The 8634-nt window shown below is 44.3% G+C and overlaps 1 pseudogene; it reads left to right on the top strand.

The window, feature by feature from the left end:
• Positions 1–887: 887 nt before the first annotated feature.
• Positions 888–8079, top strand: LOC129851363 (protein SEC13 homolog; annotated as a pseudogene).
• The last annotated feature ends 555 nt before the right edge of the window (positions 8080–8634 follow it).

Raw genomic sequence — 8634 nt, 5'->3', positions numbered from 1 at the left:
ATACGGATAAGAAATAAAAGGAACAGTAAAGAAAGAGCAGCAGTAAAATAACAATAGCGAGACTATATACAGGGGGGTACCGGTACAGTCAATGTGCAGGGGCGCCGGTTAGTTGAGGTAATATGTAGGTAAAGTTATTAAAGTGACTATGCACAGATGATAACAACAGAGAGTAGCAGCTGTGTAAAAGACGGGGTTGGGGGGCAATGCAAATAGTCTGGGTGGCCATTTGACTAGATGTCACAGTAGCGTTCACAGTTCATTGATGAGGACCTTGACTCACGATGATGTCGTCATAAGAGGTGTCCACGGTGTTGATGACGGAAACCTATATGCGCTGTACAGGAGACACAGGAGATAAGGAGATAAGGCGCTGTACAGGAGATACAGGAGATAAGGCGCTGTACAGGAGACACAGGAGATAAGGAGATAAGGCGCTGTACAGGAGATACAGGAGATAAGGCACTGTACAGGAGATACAGCGCCATCAAAAAGTTCACACCCCCTTTCCACATTTTGTTGTGTTACATTTTAAATTGATTAAATTGAGATTTTGTGTCACTGGCCTACACACAATACCCCATAATGTCAAAGTGGAATTACGTTTTCAGACATTTTAACAAATTCATTAAAAATGAAAAGCTGAAATATCTTGAGTCAATAAGTTTTCAACCCCTCTGTTATGGTAAGCTTAAATAAGTTCAGGGTCGAGTTTACTCACTAGAGTACCTAGAATACAGAACAGGTGAGTTTGTTTATGTTTAGAGAAGTATTTGTCATACAGCAATGAATAAATAAAGGTTAATTAGATGTTTTTTTTACTAAAACGTGGGGGGCATTTATTTTGAACATTTACGAAACTCCGTGAACCGGAAGTCATTCTTTAGTGTTGCTGGGAAGATGCTAATATTTGTTGCCACGTCGGATCAGTAAACAATTCTTGATGATATATCGTAAAACCGAGATCAATTGTTAACAGGGTTACATGATTTGGAGTGCTATCCTCTGTTTAGAGACAACAACAAAAGTATTACAATACTAATCAATTATGGTAAGTAGCGGTACATTTCTGGTTCATTCAAACATCAGTTAACAGTAGTGAGATAGCCAGTCACCGGTTGGTAACTAACGCTAACTTGTCAAGTTGCAAAAGTTTACAAGTGTCTTTTTCACAGATTTATGTTGTTTACTAGTATTTCGTTAGCTGGATCACTAAATATACGGTTATATCTGTTCCAATCTTTCGTAAACTATTGTATGCGTTCTCTGTAATTTAGTTAGCAGCTCATGTAACACTGAAAAATGTGGCGTTCCAGCTATCTGATCATCCCTTCTGTTTGTCTTACATATAGGTTTCCGTCATCAACACGGTGGACACCTCCCATGAGGACATGATCGTGAGTCAAGTTCCTCGTCAATGAACTGTGAACTCTGTGACAGCCAGCAATATTAGCTAACTACACTGAACAGTTACAGTTCATATAAGGAAATCAGTCAGTAGTCTATGGATTTCACATGACTGGGAATCAGTGGAGGCTGGTGGGGGGAGCTATACGAGGATAGGCTAATTAATGGCCGAAATGGAACGGTATCAAACATGGAAATCACATCTTTGACTCTGTTCTATTAATGCCATTACAACGAGTCCAGCCTCCCATAGCTCCTCCCAACACTGCTGGGAACAGAGACCTTAAATAAAAAGGCATGGGCATGTGTAACAGTATAACTTTAAACCGTCCCCTCGCCCCGACACGGGCGCGAACCAGGGACCCTCTGCACACATCAACAATGGTTGCCCACGAAGCATCGTTACCCATCGCTCCACAAAGGCCACGGCCCTTGCAAAGCAAGGGGCAACACTACTTAAGTCTCAGAGCAAGTGACTTAACTGATTGAAATGCTACTAGCGAGCACCCGCTAACTAGCTAGCCATTTCACATCCGTTACACATGGATCAGAAACCCAGTCACTGTCTGTTGTGCCCATTATTTGCCTCATGCGGCACGACATCTCCTTTGCATAGAGTTTATCAGGCTGTTGATTGTGGCCTGTGGAATGTTGTCCCACTCCTCTTCAATGGCTGTGCGAAGTTGCTGGATATCGTCAGGAACTGGAACACGCTGTCGTACACGTCAATCCAGAGCATCCCAAACATGCTCAATGGGTGACATGTCTGGTGAGTATGCAGGCCATGGAATTGTGTAAAGATCCTTGTGCCATGGGGCCCAGCATTTGTCATGCTGAAACATGAGATGATGGCAACAGATGAATGCCACAACAATGGACCTCAGTATCTCGTCACGGTATCTCTGTGCATTCAAATTACCATAGATAAAATTTAAATGTGTTTCGTTGTTAGTAGATTATTCCTGCCCATACCATAACCCCACCGCCACCATGGGGCACTCTGTTCACAACGTTGACATCCGCAAACCGCTGGCCCACACGACGCCAAACACACTGTCTACCTTCTGCCCGGTTGAAACCGGAATTCATCTGTGAAGAGCACACATCTCCAGCGTTCCAGTGGCCATCGAAGGTGAGCATTTTCCCACTAAAGTCGGTTATGACTGTAGTCAAGTCAAGACCCTTGTGAGGACGACGGGTAAGGAAGATGAGCTTCCTTGAGACTGTTTCTGACAGTTCGGCCAGAAATTCTTCGGTTGTGCAAACCCACAGTTTCATCAGCTGTCCGGGTGGCTGGTCTCAGATGATCCTGCAGGTGAAGAAGCCGGATGTGGAGGTCCTGAGCTGGTGTGGTTACACGTGGTCTGCGGTTGTGAGGCCGGTTGGCCGTACTGCCAAATTCTCTAAAACGATGTATAGAAATGAACATTTAATTCTCTGGCAACAGCTCTGGTGGACAATCCTGCAGTCAGCATGCCAATTGCACATTCATTCAAAACATGAGACATCTGTAGCATTGTGTTGTGTGACAAAACTGCACTTTTTAGAGTGGCCTTTTATTGTCCATCCAGCACAAGGTGCACCTGTGTAATGATCACATTGTTTAATCGGGCTTCTTGATATGACACATTTGTCAGGTGGAAGGATTGTCTTGGCAAATGAGAAATGCTCATTAACAGGGATGTCAACAAAATTTGTGAACACAATTTGAGAGAAATAAGCTTTTTGTGCCGGTGGAATAACTAGCACTTTACATGTTGCGTTTTATATTTTGGTTCAGTGTAGCTAAGATAGTTGACTGAGTGTCATTGATTTGATTTTGAATGAGTTGTGTATTAAGTTAATTCCATTGCCCTGTAAGTCTTTATCAAGTGTTCATCACTCGACTGTTATGCAACAAACTATCCTCTGAATTGATTGTGTCTAGCTATGCCTTGTCTACTACTCACTATACCTTGACTGATTTGATATGACTGCGACCTTTGATCTGTCTTGATGTGGTCTGTTGTGTGTAAAGCATGATGCCCGGATGGATTACTACGGCAACAGACTGGCCACCTGCTCTTCTGACAGGTCTGTCAAGATCTTCCATGGGAAAAATGGAGGACAGATCCTTGTGGCGGATTTGAGAGGGTAAGTGTGACCTAAATTAGTTCAGATCCATTGTAGTTCTTTGATCACAGTTCTTATCTTTGATTAGTTATTTAACCTAGTTATATATATTAATTTTTCACCGGTGTTTGGATTGAGGAGACGATTTCTACCAATTGTCAGCTTAGTAGGAAAACATGTGGTTTTGATGTTGGAACTTTTTTTTCACATTTTCAAACTCACAGGGACGTATAATGTGGTTGTTTTATAATTGTGTCTCTCTCTCTCCACAGTCACGAGGGTCCTGTGTGGCAGGTGGCCTGGGCTCACCCCATGTACGGCAACATCCTGGCCTCGTGTTCCTACGACAGGAAGGTGATCATCTGGGAGGAGGAGAACGCTACTTGGGACAAAATGTACGAGTACACTGGACACGACTCCTCAGGTGAGAACCTCGCCTGTAACCACTTAACCCTTAATTGCTCCAAGGGGCACGAAACCTTGGCTGACCCCTGACCCTGTGCTTACAACTCCTTCTGGGGTTTGTAGATCTCAGGGGATTAGGTTAAAAGGCAAGCAAAATATGCATTTCTGTGGACTGTAAAGAAAATGGACAATAATGTATTCTACTGGGAAATATACCAGTTGAGTTCACATGCTAAAGATTTTTTTCAATTTTGTTGTATTTTATTGGTTGTTATAAACCGGGTGGTACGAGCCCTGAATGCTGATTGGCTGAATGCCGTGGTATATCAGACCGTATACCAAGGTTATGACAAAAAAAAGTACTATTTACTGGTATAATTACATTGGTAACCAGTTTATAATAGCAATAAGACACCTCAGGGGGTTTATGATATATGGCCAATATACTACGGCTAAAGGTTGTATCCAGGCACTCCACGTTGCGTCGTGTATAAAGACCAGCACATAACCGTGTTATATTGGTCATATACCACATCTCCTCAGGTCTTATTACTAAATTATCCCATTTATGTGTCTCCAGTGAATTCAGTATGCTGGGGTCCATATGACTTTGGTCTGATCCTGGCCTGTGGCAGCTCAGACGGAGCCATCTCATTGGTCACCTGCTGTGGGGATCAACAGTGGAACATAAAGAAGATCAGCAGTGCACACACACAGTGAGAACAAGGTTTACGGGTTTAAATGAATGTACTTTTTCACTGTGTGGTCTGACGTTAAAACCCTACAGCTTTCTTTTCTCGTGACCGTATCCTGTGTTTGTATGAATAAACCTGAATGCTTCAGACTGAAGTAGTTGACATTTTAATTGTTAGACATGTTGTAGTCGTATGAACAGGCTTTTTAAGCAGTCTGTCAATGTGACTGTGTGTTGTAACAACCCAATCGTCTGTCCTGTCAGATTGGCTGTAATGCAGTGAGCCGGGCTCCAGCGGTGGGGCCAGGTAGTCCGATAGACCAGCCGTCAGGTCTGAAAACCCAACTGCATCAAGAGGTTTGTCTCAGGAGGCTGTGACAACCTGGTCAAGCTCTGGACGTAAGTCAAGGGGTCTTATGCACAACACCACTATAGTTCTATAAAATCACAGAAAATTTTCACTTACCTGCCGGAACATCTCTTATAGCCATAATTGTGTGAGCGACTTCATGGAAAGTGTTCCCAAATAGGTTCCTATGGTAAGTGAAGAATTGTAATATTAAATGGCTGCTAGACAGGTTTTGTATGTCTTCTCTCTTAGAGAGGAGGATGGCCAATGGAAGGAAGACCAGAAGCTGGAGGCTCACAGTGATTGGGTCAGAGATGTAGGCTGTGCTCCCTCCATAGGACTACCCAGCAGCACCATTGCTAGCTGCTCTCAGGTACGCCTCTACTGTTATCAGAGAAAAACAGTGTTGTGTTTGATTCAGGCTCATCTCATATGACCAACAAACTGCTGAAGGTCAATTCCAGTTTAGTTCATTCCGTTAATTCCAACAATTTGAAAAAGTGGCCGTTTTTATTTAGAATAGAGATGTTTTCCACCTCAAATAAATGTCACTTCCTGAATTTAAATGGAGTTGAATACACGACAGCGTTCTATGATCTTGTAAGGTCTGTTGGGACCCTCGTGAACCGCAGTTTAAAATAAAACCATTTTTGTTGTGGTCTTGTTTGCTAGTGTGGCTAAGACATTTATCTCATAACAAAAACTCTCTCTCGCTGTCTGTGTGCAGGACGGCAGGGTCTTCACCTGGACGTGTGACGGCCCTTCAGGTAACACGTGTGACGGCCCTTCAGGTAACACGTGTGACGGCCCTTCAGGTAACACGTGTGACGGCCCTTCAGGTAACACGTGTGACGGCCCTTCAGGTAACACGTGTGACGGCCCTTCAGGTAACACGCGTGGCATGTCAGCTGGTCCATCACTGGAAACATCCTGGCTGTGTCCGGAGGGGACAACAAGGTCAGCACACACACACACACACACACACACACACACACACACACACACACACACACACACACACGCACACATGCACACACACACACACACACACCAAGGTCAGTACACCAAGACACCAAGGTCAGTACACACACACACCAAGATACTAAGGTCAGTACACACACACACCAAGATACTAAGGTCAGTACACACACACACACCAAGGTCAGAGGTGAATTGTTTACTCGTTCACTAGTGGGCCGAATAAATAAATCTTTTTCAATTTTCTGTCACAAATGTTGAAGGCGAAAATATGAAAGCAACTCTTTGTTCCCAGCAGTAATTTTGTTGGTGAAATGCCAGAAATGGGTAACATTTTGATCTGCAGCTATATGTATAATTCACGCCCACTTAGCAGAAGCTTTTATCCACAGCGACTCAGTGCTGTCACAAATGATCCCCTTGTTTGTCTTTAATTGTGACTGTCGTTGCCTGTCTCTAGGTGACTCTGTGGAAGGAGTCTGCGGGCGGCCAGTGGGCCTGCATCAGCGACGTCAACATGGGCCAGGGAGCCGTATCAACCATCACAGATGGAGCGGCGAGGGAACAGTGATCCAGGAGGACATTCTACTCCTCCTACTACCCTCACAGAGAATGAATGGGCTACTACTCCAGAGACTACTACAATCTAGCCTAGTCCCAGATCTGGGCTAACTACCACCTAGCCTAGTCCCAGATCTGGGCTAACTACCACCTAGCCTAGTCCCAGATCTGGGCTAACTACCACCTAGCCTAGTCCCAGATCTGGGCTAACTACCACCTAGCCTAGTCCCAGATCTGGGCAAACTACCACATAGCCTAGTCCCAGATCTGGGCAAACTACCACATAGCCTAGTCCCAGATCTGGGCTAACTACCGCCTAGCCTAGTCCCAGATCTGGGCTAACTACCGCCTAACCTAGTCCCAGATCTGGGCAAACTACCACATAGCCTAGTCCCAGATCTGGGCTAACTACCACATAGCCTAGTCCCAGATCTGGGCTAACTACCACATAGCCTAGTCCCAGATCTGGGCTAACTACCACATAGCCTAGTCCCAGATCTGGGCTAACTACCACCTAGTCCCAGATCTGGGCTAACTACCACCTAGTCCCAGATCTGGGCTAACTACCACCTAGCCTAGTCCCAGATCTGGGCTAACTACCTCCTAGCCTGGTCCCAGATCTGGGCTAACTACCTCCTAGCCTAGTCCCAGATCTGGGCTAACTACCTCCTAGCCAAGTCCCAGTTCTGGGCTAACTACCTCCTAGCCTAGTCCCAGATCTGGGCTAACTACCTCCTAGCCTAGTCCCAGATCTGGGCTAACTACCTGCTAGCCTAGTCCCAGATCTGGGCTAACTACCACCTAGCCTTGTCCCAGATCAGGGCTAACTACCGCTTGTTAAACTCAGGAGCAGAGCTTCTCACTCTTTGTAACGGACCATATTTTATGACATTTTCTTACAGACTGTTTAAGGTGTCATCGTCTCCGATGATCCAGCTTAAATAGTTCTTCTATAACATGATCCAATTTATTTGTTGGCTCAGTAAAACACTGGGTTAAGTCACAAATGGCACCCTATTCCCTATATAGTGCACTACTTTAGACCAGAGCCCTATTCCCTATATAGTGCACTACTTTTGGCCATGTTTTGCAAATAGGTTTTGGCCTTTTATATAGGGAATCGTATGCCATTTGAGATGTGGTCCATGCATGGTTGTCATGAAACTCCACTTTCCACAGCTCCTGAACTTCAAGTGTTAGTAAATTATTAAATAATGAAGTGTTATTTTTACTAGTTTGTTTTAATGATACTCGTTTAATGCAAAATTATGCAAATGGAGGTTGAAATTAGAATATTAAATGGTGAACATTGCAGGAAACAGCTTTAAACCTGCTCAGACAAAGATTTATACTTGCTTGTCAAATATGAAACTGTTGAGATTTTCCAATTGATTGTTAAAAGCGAGAATGTTACATTTTCATCTTTTCAAATGATTAAAAAAATAACTTCAAAGGGAAAATCTGTATAGCTCAGCGGAAGATGTTGGATAAATTTAACGTAGTTCACTCAGGCCGTTTACCATTGGGGAATAAAATTGCCAGTTCCTGTCAGCTTAACAGGTTGGCTCTCTGGCTTTGGTCTGCTTAGTTCATTTGACTACAATTGAACCAGAAAATAACAGCGAGTGGATTGTCTCGCTTCTGGCTCGGCTATTTACGCCGCGCCAAAGGCCATATTTGTCTATAACAGATCCTAACAGGGATGGGAAAACTCCAGTGTTCAGGGGCTTGATTGGTGACACGCTATTACCCCAGCTCATACACACCTGACTCCAGTAATCAACTAATCATGGCCTCCAGTTTACAGTACAATTAGTTTTGTCAGGTGTGTTAGCTAGCGCTGAGAACCTGTGATACCAATCAGGCCCTCTAAGACCTGGAGTTCCCCGTCCCTGCATCAGATGGTCAGACACTGTGGGAGTTTGATTATGCTGAAACCTGGGTGCACCGAGTTATGGCCCGTGTCGTGACTGGGGGGGAGGAAATGGTGAGGGAGGAGCGCCCTCGACAAAACCCGAACATTAATCTGCTCCTCCTGGTGGTTTTCAACAAGGCAGCATGGTGTATTGTTCAGGAACATGTCTTTTCCATAAAATATGTTTGAATTTTCAAACTAGTTTTCATGGGC

This window comes from Salvelinus fontinalis, chromosome 3, assembly GCF_029448725.1.
Source record: "Salvelinus fontinalis isolate EN_2023a chromosome 3, ASM2944872v1, whole genome shotgun sequence".
Classification (NCBI taxonomy): domain Eukaryota; kingdom Metazoa; phylum Chordata; class Actinopteri; order Salmoniformes; family Salmonidae; genus Salvelinus; species Salvelinus fontinalis.
The sequence above is the reverse complement of the archived record's forward strand: the minus strand, read 5'-3'. Positions and strand labels throughout refer to the sequence as shown.